Consider the following 22214-nt stretch of genomic DNA (forward strand, 5'->3'; position numbering starts at 1 on the left):
GGAATCCGATGGGGACTGCTGTGTCTCGTTCAGCCAGTATAGGAGCACATTTGGGAGCGATTTCGAGTCAATCGGTCCAAAGACCTGGAAGCTATTGAAAAAATGGGCCACTTTTTTCTTTAAAATATTCACCAAAAATACAAATTTCACCGGAATCCGATGGGGACTGCTGTGTCTCATTCAGCGAGTAGAGGACCACATTCGTGACGAATTTCGAGTCAATCGGTCAAAAGACGACCGTAACCCTAACCCTAGCTCCATAACCCTAACCCTAACCCTAATGCCAGCCTTAAGGCAGTCTCATGAAACATTGTCTCTTTTCACTAAAATATTCACCAAAAATACAAATTTCACCGGAATCCGATGGGGACTGCTGTGTCTCGTTCAGCCAGTATAGGAGCACATTTGGCAGCGATTTGGAGTCAATCGGTCCAAAGACCTGGAAGCTATTGAAAAAATGGGCCACTTTTTTCTCTAAAATATTCACCAAAAATACAAATTTCACCGGAATCCGATGGGGACTGCTGTGTCTCGTTCAGCCAGTATAGGAGCACATTTGGGAGCGATTTCGAGTCAATCGGTCCAAAGACCTGGAAGCTATTGAAAAAATGGGCCACTTTTTTCTTTAAAATATTCACCAAAAATACAAATTTCACCGGAATCCGATGGGGACTGCTGTGTCTCATTCAGCGAGTAGAGGACCACATTCGTGACGAATTTCGAGTCAATCGGTCAAAAGACGACCGTAACCCTAACCCTAGCTCCATAACCCTAACCCTAACCCTAACCCTAATGCCAGCCTTAAGGCAGTCTCATGAAACATTGTCTCTTTTCACTAAAATATTCACCAAAAATACAAATTTCACCGGAATCCGATGGGGACTGCTGTGTCTCGTTCAGCCAGTATAGGAGCACATTTGGCAGCGATTTGGAGTCAATCGGTCCAAAGACCTGGAAGCTATTGAAAAAATGGGCCACTTTTTTCTCTAAAATATTCACCAAAAATACAAATTTCACCGGAATCCGATGGGGACTGCTGTGTCTCGTTCAGCCAGTATAGGAGCACATTTGGGAGCGATTTCGAGTCAATCGGTCCAAAGACCTGGAAGCTATTGAAAAAATGGGCCACTTTTTTCTTTAAAATATTCACCAAAAATACAAATTTCACCGGAATCCGATGGGGACTGCTGTGTCTCATTCAGCGAGTAGAGGACCACATTCGTGACGAATTTCGAGTCAATCGGTCAAAAGACGACCGTAACCCTAACCCTAGCTCCATAACCCTAACCCTAACCCTAACCCTAATGCCAGCCTTAAGGCAGTCTCATGAAACATTGTCTCTTTTCACTAAAATATTCACCAAAAATACAAATTTCACCGGAATCCGATGGGGACTGCTGTGTCTCGTTCAGCCAGTATAGGAGCACATTTGGCAGCGATTTGGAGTCAATCGGTCCAAAGACCTGGAAGCTATTGAAAAAATGGGCCACTTTTTTCTCTAAAATATTCACCAAAAATACAAATTTCACCGGAATCCGATGGGGACTGCTGTGTCTCGTTCAGCCAGTATAGGAGCACATTTGGGAGCGATTTGGAGTCAATCGGTCCAAAGACCTGGAAGCTATTGAAAAAATGGGCCACTTTTTTCTCTAACATATTCACCAAAAATACAAATTTCACCGGAATCCGATGGGGACTGCTGTGTCTCATTCAGCGAGTAGAGGACCACATTCGTGACGAAATCTCGAGTCAATCGGTCAAAAGACGACCGAAACCCTAACCCTAGCTCCATAACCCTAACCCTAACCCTAATGCCAGCCTTAAGGCAGTCTCATGAAACATTGTCTCTTTTCACTAAAATATTCACCAAAAATACAAATTTCACCGGAATCCGATGGGGACTGCTGTGTCTCGTTCAGCCAGTATAGGAGCACATTTGGCAGCATTTGGAGTCAATCGGTCCAAAGACCTGGAAGCTATTGAAAAAATGGGCCACTTTTTTCTCTAAAATATTCACCAAAAATACAAATTTCACCGGAATCCGATGGGGACTGCTGTGTCTCGTTCAGCCAGTATAGGAGCACATTTGGGAGCGATTTGGAGTCAATCGGTCCAAAGACCTGGAAGCTATTGAAAAAATGGGCCACTTTTTTCTCTAACATATTCACCAAAAATACAAATTTCACCGGAATCCGATGGGGACTGCTGTGTCTCATTCAGCGAGTAGAGGACCACATTCGTGACGAATTTCGAGTCAATCGGTCAAAAGACGACCGTAACCCTAACCCTAGCTCCATAACCCTAACCCTAACCCTAACCCTAATGCCAGCCTTAAGGCAGTCTCATGAAACATTGTCTCTTTTCACTAAAATATTCACCAAAAATACAAATTTCACCGGAATCCGATGGGGACTGCTGTGTCTCGTTCAGCCAGTATAGGAGCACATTTGGGAGCGATTTGGAGTCAATCGGTCCAAAGACCTGGAAGCTATTGAAAAAATGGGCCACTTTTTTCTTTAAAATATTCACCAAAAATACAAATTTCACCGGAATCCGATGGGGACTGCTGTGTCTCGTTCAGCCAGTATAGGAGCACATTTGGGAGCGATTTCGAGTCAATCGGTCCAAAGACCTGGAAGCTATTGAAAAAATGGGCCACTTTTTTCTTTAAAATATTCACCAAAAATACAAATTTCACCGGAATCCGATGGGGACTGCTGTGTCTCTTTCAGCGAGTAGAGGACCACATTCGTGACGAATTTCGAGTCAATCGGTCAAAATACGACCGTAACCCTAACCCTAGCTCCATAACCCTAACCCTAATGCCAGCCTTAAGGCAGTCTCATGAAACATTGTCTCTTTTCACTAAAATATTCACCAAAAATACAAATTTCACCGGAATCCGATGGGGACTGCTGTGTCTCGTTCAGCCAGTATAGGAGCACATTTGGGAGCGATTTCGAGTCAATCGGTCCAAAGACCTGGAAGCTATTGAAAAAATGGGCCACTTTTTTCTTTAAAATATTCACCAAAAATACAAATTTCACCGGAATCTGATGGGGACTGCTGTGTCTCTTTCAGCGAGTAGAGGACCACATTCGTGACGAATTTCGAGTCAATCGGTCAAAAGACGACCGTAACCCTAACCCTAGCTCCATAACCCTAACCCTAACCTTAACCCTAATGCCAGCCTTAAGGCAGTCTCATGAAACATTGTCTCTTTTCACTAAAATATTCACCAAAAATACAAATTTCACCGGAATCCGATGGGGACTGCTGTGTCTCGTTCAGCCAGTATAGGAGCACATTTGGGAGCGATTTGGAGTCAATCGGTCCAAAGACCTGGAAGCTATTGAAAAAATGGGCCACTTTTTTCTTTAAAATATTCACCAAAAATACAAATTTCACCGGAATCCGATGGGGACTGCTGTGTCTCATTCAGCGAGTAGAGGACCACATTCGTGACGAATTTCGAGTCAATCGGTCAAAAGACGATCGTAACCCTAACCCTAGCTCCATAACCCTAACCCTAACCCTAACCCTAATGCCAGCCTTAAGGCAGTCTCATGAAACATTGTCTCTTTTCACTAAAATATTCACCAAAAATACAAATTTCACCGGAATCCGATGGGGACTGCTGTGTCTCGTTCAGCCAGTATAGGAGCACATTTGGGAGCGATTTCGAGTCAATCGGTCCAAAGACCTGGAAGCTATTGAAAAAATGGGCCACTTTTTTCTTTAAAATATTCACCAAAAATACAAATTTCACCGGAATCCGATGGGGACTGCTGTGTCTCATTCAGCGAGTAGAGGACCACATTCGTGACGAATTTCGAGTCAATCGGTCAAAAGACGACCGTAACCCTAACCCTAGCTCCATAACCCTAACCCTAACCCTAACCCTAATGCCAGCCTTAAGGCAGTCTCATGAAACATTGTCTCTTTTCACTAAAATATTCACCAAAAATACAAATTTCACCGGAATCCGATGGGGACTGCTGTGTCTCGTTCAGCCAGTATAGGAGCACATTTGGCAGCGATTTGGAGTCAATCGGTCCAAAGACCTGGAAGCTATTGAAAAAATGGGCCACTTTTTTCTCTAAAATATTCACCAAAAATACAAATTTCACCGGAATCCGATGGGGACTGCTGTGTCTCGTTCAGCCAGTATAGGAGCACATTTGGGAGCGATTTCGAGTCAATCGGTCCAAAGACCTGGAAGCTATTGAAAAAATGGGCCACTTTTTTCTTTAAAATATTCACCAAAAATACAAATTTCACCGGAATCCGATGGGGACTGCTGTGTCTCATTCAGCGAGTAGAGGACCACATTCGTGACGAATTTCGAGTCAATCGGTCAAAAGACGACCGTAACCCTAACCCTAGCTCCATAACCCTAACCCTAACCCTAACCCTAATGCCAGCCTTAAGGCAGTCTCATGAAACATTGTCTCTTTTCACTAAAATATTCACCAAAAATACAAATTTCACCGGAATCCGATGGGGACTGCTGTGTCTCGTTCAGCCAGTATAGGAGCACATTTGGCAGCGATTTGGAGTCAATCGGTCCAAAGACCTGGAAGCTATTGAAAAAATGGGCCACTTTTTTCTCTAAAATATTCACCAAAAATACAAATTTCACCGGAATCCGATGGGGACTGCTGTGTCTCGTTCAGCCAGTATAGGAGCACATTTGGGAGCGATTTGGAGTCAATCGGTCCAAAGACCTGGAAGCTATTGAAAAAATGGGCCACTTTTTTCTCTAACATATTCACCAAAAATACAAATTTCACCGGAATCCGATGGGGACTGCTGTGTCTCATTCAGCGAGTAGAGGACCACATTCGTGACGAAATCTCGAGTCAATCGGTCAAAAGACGACCGTAACCCTAACCCTAGCTCCATAACCCTAACCCTAACCCTAATGCCAGCCTTAAGGCAGTCTCATGAAACATTGTCTCTTTTCACTAAAATATTCACCAAAAATACAAATTTCACCGGAATCCGATGGGGACTGCTGTGTCTCGTTCAGCCAGTATAGGAGCACATTTGGCAGCGATTTGGAGTCAATCGGTCCAAAGACCTGGAAGCTATTGAAAAAATGGGCCACTTTTTTCTCTAAAATATTCACCAAAAATACAAATTTCACCGGAATCCGATGGGGACTGCTGTGTCTCGTTCAGCCAGTATAGGAGCACATTTGGGAGCGATTTGGAGTCAATCGGTCCAAAGACCTGGAAGCTATTGAAAAAATGGGCCACTTTTTTCTCTAACATATTCACCAAAAATACAAATTTCACCGGAATCCGATGGGGACTGCTGTGTCTCATTCAGCGAGTAGAGGACCACATTCGTGACGAATTTCGAGTCAATCGGTCAAAAGACGACCGTAACCCTAACCCTAGCTCCATAACCCTAACCCTAACCCTAACCCTAATGCCAGCCTTAAGGCAGTCTCATGAAACATTGTCTCTTTTCACTAAAATATTCACCAAAAATACAAATTTCACCGGAATCCGATGGGGACTGCTGTGTCTCGTTCAGCCAGTATAGGAGCACATTTGGGAGCGATTTGGAGTCAATCGGTCCAAAGACCTGGAAGCTATTGAAAAAATGGGCCACTTTTTTCTTTAAAATATTCACCAAAAATACAAATTTCACCGGAATCCGATGGGGACTGCTGTGTCTCGTTCAGCCAGTATAGGAGCACATTTGGGAGCGATTTCGAGTCAATCGGTCCAAAGACCTGGAAGCTATTGAAAAAATGGGCCACTTTTTTCTTTAAAATATTCACCAAAAATACAAATTTCACCGGAATCCGATGGGGACTGCTGTGTCTCTTTCAGCGAGTAGAGGACCACATTCGTGACGAATTTCGAGTCAATCGGTCAAAATACGACCGTAACCCTAACCCTAGCTCCATAACCCTAACCCTAATGCCAGCCTTAAGGCAGTCTCATGAAACATTGTCTCTTTTCACTAAAATATTCACCAAAAATACAAATTTCACCGGAATCCGATGGGGACTGCTGTGTCTCGTTCAGCCAGTATAGGAGCACATTTGGGTACGATTTCGAGTCAATCGGTCCAAAGACCTGGAAGTTATTGAAAAAATGGGCCACTTTTTTCTTCAAAATATTCACCAAAAATACAAATTTCACCGGAATCTGATGGGGACTGCTGTGTCTCTTTCAGCGAGTAGAGGACCACATTCGTGACGAATTTCGAGTCAATCGGTCAAAAGACGACCGTAACCCTAACCCTAGCTCCATAACCCTAACCCTAACCTTAACCCTAATGCCAGCCTTAAGGCAGTCTCATGAAACATTGTCTCTTTTCACTAAAATATTCACCAAAAATACAAATTTCACCGGAATCCGATGGGGACTGCTGTGTCTCGTTCAGCCAGTATAGGAGCACATTTGGGAGCGATTTGGAGTCAATCGGTCCAAAGACCTGGAAGCTATTGAAAAAATGGGCCACTTTTTTCTTTAAAATATTCACCAAAAATACAAATTTCACCGGAATCCGATGGGGACTGCTGTGTCTCATTCAGCGAGTAGAGGACCACATTCGTGACGAATTTCGAGTCAATCGGTCAAAAGACGATCGTAACCCTAACCCTAGCTCCATAACCCTAACCCTAACCCTAACCCTAATGCCAGCCTTAAGGCAGTCTCATGAAACATTGTCTCTTTTCACTAAAATATTCACCAAAAATACAAATTTCACCGGAATCCGATGGGGACTGCTGTGTCTCGTTCAGCCAGTATAGGAGCACATTTGGGAGCGATTTGGAGTCAATCGGTCCAAAGACCTGGAAGCTATTGAAAAAATGGGCCACTTTTTTCTTTAAAATATTCACCAAAAATACAAATTTCACCGGAATCCGATGGGGACTGCTGTGTCTCATTCAGCGAGTAGAGGACCACATTCGTGACGAATTTCGAGTCAATCGGTCAAAAGACGACCGTAACCCTAACCCTAGCTCCATAACCCTAACCCTAACCCTAATGCCAGCCTTAAGGCAGTCTCATGAAACATTGTCTCTTTTCACTAAAATATTCACCAAAAATACAAATTTCACCGGAATCCGATGGGGACTGCTGTGTCTCGTTCAGCCAGTATAGGAGCACATTTGGCAGCGATTTCGAGTCAATCGGTCCAAAGACCTGGAAGCTATTGAAAAAATGGGCCACTTTTTTCTCTAAAATATTCACCAAAAATACAAATTTCACCGGAATCCGATGGGGACTGCTGTGTCTCGTTCAGCCAGTATAGGAGCACATTTGGGAGCGATTTCGAGTCAATCGGTCCAAAGACCTGGAAGCTATTGAAAAAATGGGCCACTTTTTTCTTTAAAATATTCACCAAAAATACAAATTTCACCGGAATCCGATGGGGACTGCTGTGTCTCATTCAGCGAGTAGAGGACCACATTCGTGACGAATTTCGAGTCAATCGGTCAAAAGACGACCGTAACCCTAACCCTAGCTCCATAACCCTAACCCTAACCCTAACCCTAATGCCAGCCTTAAGGCAGTCTCATGAAACATTGTCTCTTTTCACTAAAATATTCACCAAAAATACAAATTTCACCGGAATCCGATGGGGACTGCTGTGTCTCGTTCAGCCAGTATAGGAGCACATTTGGCAGCGATTTGGAGTCAATCGGTCCAAAGACCTGGAAGCTATTGAAAAAATGGGCCACTTTTTTCTCTAAAATATTCACCAAAAATACAAATTTCACCGGAATCCGATGGGGACTGCTGTGTCTCGTTCAGCCAGTATAGGAGCACATTTGGGAGCGATTTCGAGTCAATCGGTCCAAAGACCTGGAAGCTATTGAAAAAATGGGCCACTTTTTTCTTTAAAATATTCACCAAAAATACAAATTTCACCGGAATCCGATGGGGACTGCTGTGTCTCATTCAGCGAGTAGAGGACCACATTCGTGACGAATTTCGAGTCAATCGGTCAAAAGACGACCGTAACCCTAACCCTAGCTCCATAACCCTAACCCTAACCCTAACCCTAATGCCAGCCTTAAGGCAGTCTCATGAAACATTGTCTCTTTTCACTAAAATATTCACCAAAAATACAAATTTCACCGGAATCCGATGGGGACTGCTGTGTCTCGTTCAGCCAGTATAGGAGCACATTTGGCAGCGATTTGGAGTCAATCGGTCCAAAGACCTGGAAGCTATTGAAAAAATGGGCCACTTTTTTCTCTAAAATATTCACCAAAAATACAAATTTCACCGGAATCCGATGGGGACTGCTGTGTCTCGTTCAGCCAGTATAGGAGCACATTTGGGAGCGATTTGGAGTCAATCGGTCCAAAGACCTGGAAGCTATTGAAAAAATGGGCCACTTTTTTCTCTAACATATTCACCAAAAATACAAATTTCACCGGAATCCGATGGGGACTGCTGTGTCTCATTCAGCGAGTAGAGGACCACATTCGTGACGAAATCTCGAGTCAATCGGTCAAAAGACGACCGTAACCCTAACCCTAGCTCCATAACCCTAACCCTAACCCTAATGCCAGCCTTAAGGCAGTCTCATGAAACATTGTCTCTTTTCACTAAAATATTCACCAAAAATACAAATTTCACCGGAATCCGATGGGGACTGCTGTGTCTCGTTCAGCCAGTATAGGAGCACATTTGGCAGCGATTTGGAGTCAATCGGTCCAAAGACCTGGAAGCTATTGAAAAAATGGGCCACTTTTTTCTCTAAAATATTCACCAAAAATACAAATTTCACCGGAATCCGATGGGGACTGCTGTGTCTCGTTCAGCCAGTATAGGAGCACATTTGGGAGCGATTTGGAGTCAATCGGTCCAAAGACCTGGAAGCTATTGAAAAAATGGGCCACTTTTTTCTCTAACATATTCACCAAAAATACAAATTTCACCGGAATCCGATGGGGACTGCTGTGTCTCATTCAGCGAGTAGAGGACCACATTCGTGACGAATTTCGAGTCAATCGGTCAAAAGACGACCGTAACCCTAACCCTAGCTCCATAACCCTAACCCTAACCCTAACCCTAATGCCAGCCTTAAGGCAGTCTCATGAAACATTGTCTCTTTTCACTAAAATATTCACCAAAAATACAAATTTCACCGGAATCCGATGGGGACTGCTGTGTCTCGTTCAGCCAGTATAGGAGCACATTTGGGAGCGATTTGGAGTCAATCGGTCCAAAGACCTGGAAGCTATTGAAAAAATGGGCCACTTTTTTCTTTAAAATATTCACCAAAAATACAAATTTCACCGGAATCCGATGGGGACTGCTGTGTCTCGTTCAGCCAGTATAGGAGCACATTTGGCAGCGATTTCGAGTCAATCGGTCCAAAGACCTGGAAGCTATTGAAAAAATGGGCCACTTTTTTCATTAAAATATTCACCAAAAATACAAATTTCACCGGAATCCGATGGGGACTGCTGTGTCTCGTTCAGCCAGTATAGGAGCACATTTGGGAGCGATTTCGAGTCAATCGGTCCAAAGACCTGGAAGCTATTGAAAAAATGGGCCACTTTTTTCTCTAACATATTCACCAAAAATACAAATTTCACCGGAATCCGATGGGGACTGCTGTGTCTCATTCAGCGAGTAGAGGACCACATTCGTGACGAATTTCGAGTCAATCGGTCAAAAGACGACCGTAACCCTAACCCTAGCTCCATAACCCTAACCCTAACCCTAACCCTAATGCCAGCCTTAAGGCAGTCTCATGAAACATTGTCTCTTTTCACTAAAATATTCACCAAAAATACAAATTTCACCGGAATCCGATGGGGACTGCTGTGTCTCGTTCAGCCAGTATAGGAGCACATTTGGGAGCGATTTCGAGTCAATCGGTCCAAAGACCTGGAAGCTATTGAAAAAATGGGCCACTTTTTTCTTTAAAATATTCACCAAAAATACAAATTTCACCGGAATCCGATGGGGACTGCTGTGTCTCGTTCAGCCAGTATAGGAGCACATTTGGGAGCGATTTCGAGTCAATCGGTCCAAAGACCTGGAAGCTATTGAAAAAATGGGCCACTTTTTTCTTTAAAATATTCACCAAAAATACAAATTTCACCGGAATCCGATGGGGACTGCTGTGTCTCTTTCAGCGAGTAGAGGACCACATTCGTGACGAATTTCGAGTCAATCGGTCAAAATACGACCGTAACCCTAACCCTAGCTCCATAACCCTAACCCTAATGCCAGCCTTAAGGCAGTCTCATGAAACATTGTCTCTTTTCACTAAAATATTCACCAAAAATACAAATTTCACCGGAATCCGATGGGGACTGCTGTGTCTCGTTCAGCCAGTATAGGAGCACATTTGGGAGCGATTTCGAGTCAATCGGTCCAAAGACCTGGAAGCTATTGAAAAAATGGGCCACTTTTTTCTTTAAAATATTCACCAAAAATACAAATTTCACCGGAATCTGATGGGGACTGCTGTGTCTCTTTCAGCGAGTAGAGGACCACATTCGTGACGAATTTCGAGTCAATCGGTCAAAAGACGACCGTAACCCTAACCCTAGCTCCATAACCCTAACCCTAACCTTAACCCTAATGCCAGCCTTAAGGCAGTCTCATGAAACATTGTCTCTTTTCACTAAAATATTCACCAAAAATACAAATTTCACCGGAATCCGATGGGGACTGCTGTGTCTCGTTCAGCCAGTATAGGAGCACATTTGGGAGCGATTTGGAGTCAATCGGTCCAAAGACCTGGAAGCTATTGAAAAAATGGGCCACTTTTTTCTTTAAAATATTCACCAAAAATACAAATTTCACCGGAATCCGATGGGGACTGCTGTGTCTCATTCAGCGAGTAGAGGACCACATTCGTGACGAATTTCGAGTCAATCGGTCAAAAGACGATCGTAACCCTAACCCTAGCTCCATAACCCTAACCCTAACCCTAACCCTAATGCCAGCCTTAAGGCAGTCTCATGAAACATTGTCTCTTTTCACTAAAATATTCACCAAAAATACAAATTTCACCGGAATCCGATGGGGACTGCTGTGTCTCGTTCAGCCAGTATAGGAGCACATTTGGGAGCGATTTCGAGTCAATCGGTCCAAAGACCTGGAAGCTATTGAAAAAATGGGCCACTTTTTTCTTTAAAATATTCACCAAAAATACAAATTTCACCGGAATCCGATGGGGACTGCTGTGTCTCATTCAGCGAGTAGAGGACCACATTCGTGACGAATTTCGAGTCAATCGGTCAAAAGACGACCGTAACCCTAACCCTAGCTCCATAACCCTAACCCTAATGCCAGCCTTAAGGCAGTCTCATGAAACATTGTCTCTTTTCACTAAAATATTCACCAAAAATACAAATTTCACCGGAATCCGATGGGGACTGCTGTGTCTCGTTCAGCCAGTATAGGAGCACATTTGGCAGCGATTTGGAGTCAATCGGTCCAAAGACCTGGAAGCTATTGAAAAAATGGGCCACTTTTTTCTCTAAAATATTCACCAAAAATACAAATTTCACCGGAATCCGATGGGGACTGCTGTGTCTCATTCAGCGAGTAGAGGACCACATTCGTGACGAATTTCGAGTCAATCGGTCAAAAGACGACCGTAACCCTAACCCTAGCTCCATAACCCTAACCCTAACCCTAACCCTAATGCCAGCCTTAAGGCAGTCTCATGAAACATTGTCTCTTTTCACTAAAATATTCACCAAAAATACAAATTTCACCGGAATCCGATGGGGACTGCTGTGTCTCGTTCAGCCAGTATAGGAGCACATTTGGCAGCGATTTGGAGTCAATCGGTCCAAAGACCTGGAAGCTATTGAAAAAATGGGCCACTTTTTTCTCTAAAATATTCACCAAAAATACAAATTTCACCGGAATCCGATGGGGACTGCTGTGTCTCGTTCAGCCAGTATAGGAGCACATTTGGGAGCGATTTGGAGTCAATCGGTCCAAAGACCTGGAAGCTATTGAAAAAATGGGCCACTTTTTTCTCTAACATATTCACCAAAAATACAAATTTCACCGGAATCCGATGGGGACTGCTGTGTCTCATTCAGCGAGTAGAGGACCACATTCGTGACGAAATCTCGAGTCAATCGGTCAAAAGACGACCGTAACCCTAACCCTAGCTCCATAACCCTAACCCTAACCCTAATGCCAGCCTTAAGGCAGTCTCATGAAACATTGTCTCTTTTCACTAAAATATTCACCAAAAATACAAATTTCACCGGAATCCGATGGGGACTGCTGTGTCTCGTTCAGCCAGTATAGGAGCACATTTGGCAGCGATTTGGAGTCAATCGGTCCAAAGACCTGGAAGCTATTGAAAAAATGGGCCACTTTTTTCTCTAAAATATTCACCAAAAATACAAATTTCACCGGAATCCGATGGGGACTGCTGTGTCTCGTTCAGCCAGTATAGGAGCACATTTGGGAGCGATTTGGAGTCAATCGGTCCAAAGACCTGGAAGCTATTGAAAAAATGGGCCACTTTTTTCTCTAACATATTCACCAAAAATACAAATTTCACCGGAATCCGATGGGGACTGCTGTGTCTCATTCAGCGAGTAGAGGACCACATTCGTGACGAATTTCGAGTCAATCGGTCAAAAGACGACCGTAACCCTAACCCTAGCTCCATAACCCTAACCCTAACCCTAACCCTAATGCCAGCCTTAAGGCAGTCTCATGAAACATTGTCTCTTTTCACTAAAATATTCACCAAAAATACAAATTTCACCGGAATCCGATGGGGACTGCTGTGTCTCGTTCAGCCAGTATAGGAGCACATTTGGGAGCGATTTCGAGTCAATCGGTCCAAAGACCTGGAAGCTATTGAAAAAATGGGCCACTTTTTTCTTTAAAATATTCACCAAAAATACAAATTTCACCGGAATCCGATGGGGACTGCTGTGTCTCGTTCAGCCAGTATAGGAGCACATTTGGGAGCGATTTCGAGTCAATCGGTCCAAAGACCTGGAAGCTATTGAAAAAATGGGCCACTTTTTTCTTTAAAATATTCACCAAAAATACAAATTTCACCGGAATCCGATGGGGACTGCTGTGTCTCTTTCAGCGAGTAGAGGACCACATTCGTGACGAATTTCGAGTCAATCGGTCAAAATACGACCGTAACCCTAACCCTAGCTCCATAACCCTAACCCTAATGCCAGCCTTAAGGCAGTCTCATGAAACATTGTCTCTTTTCACTAAAATATTCACCAAAAATACAAATTTCACCGGAATCCGATGGGGACTGCTGTGTCTCGTTCAGCCAGTATAGGAGCACATTTGGGTACGATTTCGAGTCAATCGGTCCAAAGACCTGGAAGTTATTGAAAAAATGGGCCACTTTTTTCTTTAAAATATTCACCAAAAATACAAATTTCACCGGAATCCGATGGGGACTGCTGTGTCTCATTCAGCGAGTAGAGGACCACATTCGTGACGAATTTCGAGTCAATCGGTCAAAAGACGACCGTAACCCTAACCCTAGCTCCATAACCCTAACCCTAACCCTAACCCTAATGCCAGCCTTAAGGCAGTCTCATGAAACATTGTCTCTTTTCACTAAAATATTCACCAAAAATACAAATTTCACCGGAATCCGATGGGGACTGCTGTGTCTCGTTCAGCCAGTATAGGAGCACATTTGGCAGCGATTTGGAGTCAATCGGTCCAAAGACCTGGAAGCTATTGAAAAAATGGGCCACTTTTTTCTCTAAAATATTCACCAAAAATACAAATTTCACCGGAATCCGATGGGGACTGCTGTGTCTCGTTCAGCCAGTATAGGAGCACATTTGGGAGCGATTTGGAGTCAATCGGTCCAAAGACCTGGAAGCTATTGAAAAAATGGGCCACTTTTTTCTCTAACATATTCACCAAAAATACAAATTTCACCGGAATCCGATGGGGACTGCTGTGTCTCATTCAGCGAGTAGAGGACCACATTCGTGACGAAATCTCGAGTCAATCGGTCAAAAGACGACCGTAACCCTAACCCTAGCTCCATAACCCTAACCCTAACCCTAATGCCAGCCTTAAGGCAGTCTCATGAAACATTGTCTCTTTTCACTAAAATATTCACCAAAAATACAAATTTCACCGGAATCCGATGGGGACTGCTGTGTCTCGTTCAGCCAGTATAGGAGCACATTTGGCAGCGATTTGGAGTCAATCGGTCCAAAGACCTGGAAGCTATTGAAAAAATGGGCCACTTTTTTCTCTAAAATATTCACCAAAAATACAAATTTCACCGGAATCCGATGGGGACTGCTGTGTCTCGTTCAGCCAGTATAGGAGCACATTTGGGAGCGATTTGGAGTCAATCGGTCCAAAGACCTGGAAGCTATTGAAAAAATGGGCCACTTTTTTCTCTAACATATTCACCAAAAATACAAATTTCACCGGAATCCGATGGGGACTGCTGTGTCTCATTCAGCGAGTAGAGGACCACATTCGTGACGAATTTCGAGTCAATCGGTCAAAAGACGACCGTAACCCTAACCCTAGCTCCATAACCCTAACCCTAACCCTAACCCTAATGCCAGCCTTAAGGCAGTCTCATGAAACATTGTCTCTTTTCACTAAAATATTCACCAAAAATACAAATTTCACCGGAATCCGATGGGGACTGCTGTGTCTCGTTCAGCCAGTATAGGAGCACATTTGGGAGCGATTTCGAGTCAATCGGTCCAAAGACCTGGAAGCTATTGAAAAAATGGGCCACTTTTTTCTTTAAAATATTCACCAAAAATACAAATTTCACCGGAATCCGATGGGGACTGCTGTGTCTCGTTCAGCCAGTATAGGAGCACATTTGGGAGCGATTTCGAGTCAATCGGTCCAAAGACCTGGAAGCTATTGAAAAAATGGGCCACTTTTTTCTTTAAAATATTCACCAAAAATACAAATTTCACCGGAATCCGATGGGGACTGCTGTGTCTCTTTCAGCGAGTAGAGGACCACATTCGTGACGAATTTCGAGTCAATCGGTCAAAATACGACCGTAACCCTAACCCTAGCTCCATAACCCTAACCCTAATGCCAGCCTTAAGGCAGTCTCATGAAACATTGTCTCTTTTCACTAAAATATTCACCAAAAATACAAATTTCACCGGAATCCGATGGGGACTGCTGTGTCTCGTTCAGCCAGTATAGGAGCACATTTGGGTACGATTTCGAGTCAATCGGTCCAAAGACCTGGAAGTTATTGAAAAAATGGGCCACTTTTTTCTTTAAAATATTCACCAAAAATACAAATTTCACCGGAATCCGATGGGGACTGCTGTGTCTCATTCAGCGAGTAGAGGACCACATTCGTGACGAATTTCGAGTCAATCGGTCAAAAGACGACCGTAACCCTAACCCTAGCTCCATAACCCTAACCCTAACCCTAACCCTAACCCTAATGCCAGCCTTAAGGCAGTCTCATGAAACATTGTCTCTTTTCACTAAAATATTCACCAAAAATACAAATTTCACCGGAATCTGATGGGGACTGCTGTGTCTCGTTCAGCCAGTATAGGAGCACATTTGGGAGCGATTTGGAGTCAATCGGTCCAAAGACCTGGAAGCTATTGAAAAAATGGGCCACTTTTTTCTCTAAAATATTCACCAAAAATACAAATTTCACCGGAATCCGATGGGGACTGCTGTGTCTCATTCAGCGAGTAGAGGACCACATTCGTGACGAATTTCGAGTCAATCGGTCAAAAGACGACCGTAACCCTAACCCTAGCTCCATAACCCTAACCCTAACCCTAACCCTAATGCCAGCCTTAAGGCAGTCTCATGAAACATTGTCTCTTTTCACTAAAATATTCACCAAAAATACAAATTTCACCGGAATCCGATGGGGACTGCTGTGTCTCGTTCAGCCAGTATAGGAGCACATTTGGGAGCGATTTGGAGTCAATCGGTCCAAAGACCTGGAAGCTATTGAAAAAATGGGCCACTTTTTTCTCTAACATATTCACCAAAAATACAAATTTCACCGGAATCCGATGGGGACTGCTGTGTCTCATTCAGCGAGTAGAGGACCACATTCGTGACGAAATCTCGAGTCAATCGGTCAAAAGACGACCGTAACCCTAACCCTAGCTCCATAACCCTAACCCTAACCCTAATGCCAGCCTTAAGGCAGTCTCATGAAACATTGTCTCTTTTCACTAAAATATTCACCAAAAATACAAATTTCACCGGAATCCGATGGGGACTGCTGTGTCTCGTTCAGCCAGTATAGGAGCACATTTGGCAGCGATTTGGAGTCAATCGGTCCAAAGACCTGGAAGCTATTGAAAAAATGGGCCACTTTTTTCTCTAAAATATTCACCAAAAATACAAATTTCACCGGAATCCGATGGGGACTGCTGTGTCTCGTTCAGCCAGTATAGGAGCACATTTGGGAGCGATTTGGAGTCAATCGGTCCAAAGACCTGGAAGCTATTGAAAAAATGGGCCACTTTTTTCTCTAACATATTCACCAAAAATACAAATTTCACCGGAATCCGATGGGGACTGCTGTGTCTCATTCAGCGAGTAGAGGACCACATTCGTGACGAATTTCGAGTCAATCGGTCAAAAGACGACCGTAACCCTAACCCTAGCTCCATAACCCTAACCCTAACCCTAACCCTAATGCCAGCCTTAAGGCAGTCTAATGAAACATTGTCTCTTTTCACTAAAATATTCACCAAAAATACAAATTTCACCGGAATCCGATGGGGACTGCTGTGTCTCGTTCAGCCAGTATAGGAGCACATTTGGGAGCGATTTCGAGTCAATCGGTCCAAAGACCTGGAAGCTATTGAAAAAATGGGCCACTTTTTTCTTTAAAATATTCACCAAAAATACAAATTTCACCGGAATCCGATGGGGACTGCTGTGTCTCTTTCAGCGAGTAGAGGACCACATTCGTGACGAATTTCGAGTCAATCGGTCAAAATACGACCGTAACCCTAACCCTAGCTCCATAACCCTAACCCTAATGCCAGCCTTAAGGCAGTCTCATGAAACATTGTCTCTTTTCACTAAAATATTCACCAAAAATACAAATTTCACCGGAATCCGATGGGGACTGCTGTGTCTCGTTCAGCCAGTATAGGAGCACATTTGGCAGCGATTTGGAGTCAATCGGTCCAAAGACCTGGAAGCTATTGAAAAAATGGGCCACTTTTTTCTCTAAAATATTCACCAAAAATACAAATTTCACCGGAATCCGATGGGGACTGCTGTGTCTCGTTCAGCCAGTATAGGAGCACATTTGGGAGCGATTTCGAGTCAATCGGTCCAAAGACCTGGAAGCTATTGAAAAAATGGGCCACTTTTTTCTTTAAAATATTCACCAAAAATACAAATTTCACTGGAATCCGATGGGGACTGCTGTGTCTCATTCAGCGAGTAGAGGACCACATTCGTGACGAATTTCGAGTCAATCGGTCAAAAGACGACCGTAACCCTAACCCTAGCTCCATAACCCTAACCCTAACCTTAACCCTAATGCCAGCCTTAAGGCAGTCTCATGAAACATTGTCTCTTTTCACTAAAATATTCACCAAAAATACAAATTTCACCGGAATCCGATGGGGACTGCTGTGTCTCGTTCAGCCAGTATAGGAGCACATTTGGGAGCGATTTGGAGTCAATCGGTCCAAAGACCTGGAAGCTATTGAAAAAATGGGCCACTTTTTTCTTTAAAATATTCACCAAAAATACAAATTTCACCGGAATCCGATGGGGACTGCTGTGTCTCATTCAGCGAGTAGAGGACCACATTCGTGACGAATTTCGAGTCAATCGGTCAAAAGACGATCGTAACCCTAACCCTAGCTCCATAACCCTAACCCTAACCCTAACCCTAATGCCAGCCTTAAGGCAGTCTCATGAAACATTGTCTCTTTTCACTAAAATATTCACCAAAAATACAAATTTCACCGGAATCCGATGGGGACTGCTGTGTCTCGTTCAGCCAGTATAGGAGCACATTTGGGAGCGATTTCGAGTCAATCGGTCCAAAGACCTGGAAGCTATTGAAAAAATGGGCCACTTTTTTCTTTAAAATATTCACCAAAAATACAAATTTCACCGGAATCCGATGGGGACTGCTGTGTCTCATTCAGCGAGTAGAGGACCACATTCGTGACGAATTTCGAGTCAATCGGTCAAAAGACGACCGTAACCCTAACCCTAGCTCCATAACCCTAACCCTAACCCTAACCCTAATGCCAGCCTTAAGGCAGTCTCATGAAACATTGTCTCTTTTCACTAAAATATTCACCAAAAATACAAATTTCACCGGAATCCGATGGGGACTGCTGTGTCTCGTTCAGCCAGTATAGGAGCACATTTGGCAGCGATTTGGAGTCAATCGGTCCAAAGACCTGGAAGCTATTGAAAAAATGGGCCACTTTTTTCTCTAAAATATTCACCAAAAATACAAATTTCACCGGAATCCGATGGGGACTGCTGTGTCTCGTTCAGCCAGTATAGGAGCACATTTGGGAGCGATTTCGAGTCAATCGGTCCAAAGACCTGGAAGCTATTGAAAAAATGGGCCACTTTTTTCTTTAAAATATTCACCAAAAATACAAATTTCACTGGAATCCGATGGGGACTGCTGTGTCTCATTCAGCGAGTAGAGGACCACATTCGTGACGAATTTCGAGTCAATCGGTCAAAAGACGACCGTAACCCTAACCCTAGCTCCATAACCCTAACCCTAACCCTAACCCTAATGCCAGCCTTAAGGCAGTCTCATGAAACATTGTCTCTTTTCACTAAAATATTCACCAAAAATACAAATTTCACCGGAATCCGATGGGGACTGCTGTGTCTCGTTCAGCCAGTATAGGAGCACATTTGGCAGCGATTTGGAGTCAATCGGTCCAAAGACCTGGAAGCTATTGAAAAAATGGGCCACTTTTTTCTCTAAAATATTCACCAAAAATACAAATTTCACCGGAATCCGATGGGGACTGCTGTGTCTCGTTCAGCCAGTATAGGAGCACATTTGGGAGCGATTTGGAGTCAATCGGTCCAAAGACCTGGAAGCTATTGAAAAAATGGGCCACTTTTTTCTCTAACATATTCACCAAAAATACAAATTTCACCGGAATCCGATGGGGACTGCTGTGTCTCATTCAGCGAGTAGAGGACCACATTCGTGACGAAATCTCGAGTCAATCGGTCAAAAGACGACCGTAACCCTAACCCTAGCTCCATAACCCTAACCCTAACCCTAATGCCAGCCTTAAGGCAGTCTCATGAAACATTGTCTCTTTTCACTAAAATATTCACCAAAAATACAAATTTCACCGGAATCCGATGGGGACTGCTGTGTCTCGTTCAGCCAGTATAGGAGCACATTTGGCAGCGATTTGGAGTCAATCGGTCCAAAGACCTGGAAGCTATTGAAAAAATGGGCCACTTTTTTCTCTAAAATATTCACCAAAAATACAAATTTCACCGGAATCCGATGGGGACTGCTGTGTCTCGTTCAGCCAGTATAGGAGCACATTTGGCAGCGATTTGGAGTCAATCGGTCCAAAGACCTGGAAGCTATTGAAAAAATGGGCCACTTTTTTCTCTAAAATATTCACCAAAAATACAAATTTCACCGGAATCCGATGGGGACTGCTGTGTCTCATTCAGCGAGTAGAGGACCACATTCGTGACGAATTTCGAGTCAATCGGTCAAAAGACGACCGTAACCCTAACCCTAGCTCCATAACCCTAACCCTAACCCTAACCCTAATGCCAGCCTTAAGGCAGTCTCATGAAACATTGTCTCTTTTCACTAAAATATTCACCAAAAATACAAATTTCACCGGAATCCGATGGGGACTGCTGTGTCTCGTTCAGCCAGTATAGGAGCACATTTGGGAGCGATTTCGAGTCAATCGGTCCAAAGACCTGGAAGCTATTGAAAAAATGGGCCACTTTTTTCTTTAAAATATTCACCAAAAATACAAATTTCACCGGAATCCGATGGGGACTGCTGTGTCTCATTCAGCGAGTAGAGGACCACATTCGTGACGAATTTCGAGTCAATCGGTCAAAAGACGACCGTAACCCTAACCCTAGCTCCATAACCCTAACCCTAACCCTAATGCCAGCCTTAAGGCAGTCTCATGAAACATTGTCTCTTTTCACTAAAATATTCACCAAAAATACAAATTTCACCGGAATCCGATGGGGACTGCTGTGTCTCGTTCAGCCAGTATAGGAGCACATTTGGGAGCGATTTGGAGTCAATCGGTCCAAAGACCTGGAAGCTATTGAAAAAATGGGCCACTTTTTTCTCTAACATATTCACCAAAAATACAAATTTCACCGGAATCCGATGGGGACTGCTGTGTCTCATTCAGCGAGTAGAGGACCACATTCGTGACGAAATCTCGAGTCAATCGGTCAAAAGACGACCGTAACCCTAACCCTAGCTCCATAACCCTAACCCTAATGCCAGCCTTAAGGCAGTCTCATGAAACATTGTCTCTTTTCACTAAAATATTCACCAAAAATACAAATTTCACCGGAATCCGATGGGGACTGCTGTGTCTCGTTCAGCCAGTATAGGAGCACATTTGGGAGCGATTTCGAGTCAATCGGTCCAAAGACCTGGAAGCTATTGAAAAAATGGGCCACTTTTTTCTTTAAAATATTCACCAAAAATACAAATTTCACCGGAATCTGATGGGGACTGCTGTGTCTATTTCAGCGAGTAGAGGACCACATTCGTGACGAATTTCGAGTCAATCGGTCAAAAGACGACCGTAACCCTAACCCTAGCTCCATAACCCTAACCCTAACCTTAACCCTAATGCCAGCCTTAAGGCAGTCTCATGAAACATTGTCTCTTTTCACTAAAATATTCACCAAAAATACAAATTTCACCGGAATCCGATGGGGACTGCTGTGTCTCGTTCAGCCAGTATAGGAGCACATTTGGGAGCGATTTGGAGTCAATCGGTCCAAAGACCTGGAAGCTATTGAAAAAATGGGCCACTTTTTTCTTTAAAATATTCACCAAAAATACAAATTTCACCGGAATCCGATGGGGACTGCTGTGTCTCATTCAGCGAGTAGAGGACCACATTCGTGACGAATTTCGAGTCAATCGGTCAAAAGACGATCGTAACCCTAACCCTAGCTCCATAACCCTAACCCTAACCCTAACCCTAATGCCAGCCTTAAGGCAGTCTCATGAAACATTGTCTCTTTTCACTAAAATATTCACCAAAAATACAAATTTCACCGGAATCCGATGGGGACTGCTGTGTCTCGTTCAGCCAGTATAGGAGCACATTTGGGAGCGATTTCGAGTCAATCGGTCCAAAGACCTGGAAGCTATTGAAAAAATGGGCCACTTTTTTCTTTAAAATATTCACCAAAAATACAAATTTCACCGGAATCCGATGGGGACTGCTGTGTCTCATTCAGCGAGTAGAGGACCACATTCGTGACGAATTTCGAGTCAATCGGTCAAAAGACGACCGTAACCCTAACCCTAGCTCCATAACCCTAACCCTAACCCTAACCCTAATGCCAGCCTTAAGGCAGTCTCATGAAACATTGTCTCTTTTCACTAAAATATTCACCAAAAATACAAATTTCACCGGAATCCGATGGGGACTGCTGTGTCTCGTTCAGCCAGTATAGGAGCACATTTGGCAGCGATTTGGAGTCAATCGGTCCAAAGACCTGGAAGCTATTGAAAAAATGGGCCACTTTTTTCTCTAAAATATTCACCAAAAATACAAATTTCACCGGAATCCGATGGGGACTGCTGTGTCTCGTTCAGCCAGTATAGGAGCACATTTGGGAGCGATTTCGAGTCAATCGGTCCAAAGACCTGGAAGCTATTGAAAAAATGGGCCACTTTTTTCTTTAAAATATTCACCAAAAATACAAATTTCACTGGAATCCGATGGGGACTGCTGTGTCTCATTCAGCGAGTAGAGGACCACATTCGTGACGAATTTCGAGTCAATCGGTCAAAAGACGACCGTAACCCTAACCCTAGCTCCATAACCCTAACCCTAACCCTAACCCTAATGCCAGCCTTAAGGCAGTCTCATGAAACATTGTCTCTTTTCACTAAAATATTCACCAAAAATACAAATTTCACCGGAATCCGATGGGGACTGCTGTGTCTCGTTCAGCCAGTATAGGAGCACATTTGGCAGCGATTTGGAGTCAATCGGTCCA

Source organism: Pagrus major, chromosome 8 (genome assembly GCF_040436345.1).
Source record: "Pagrus major chromosome 8, Pma_NU_1.0".
In the NCBI taxonomy this organism is placed as follows: Eukaryota; Metazoa; Chordata; class Actinopteri; order Spariformes; family Sparidae; genus Pagrus; species Pagrus major.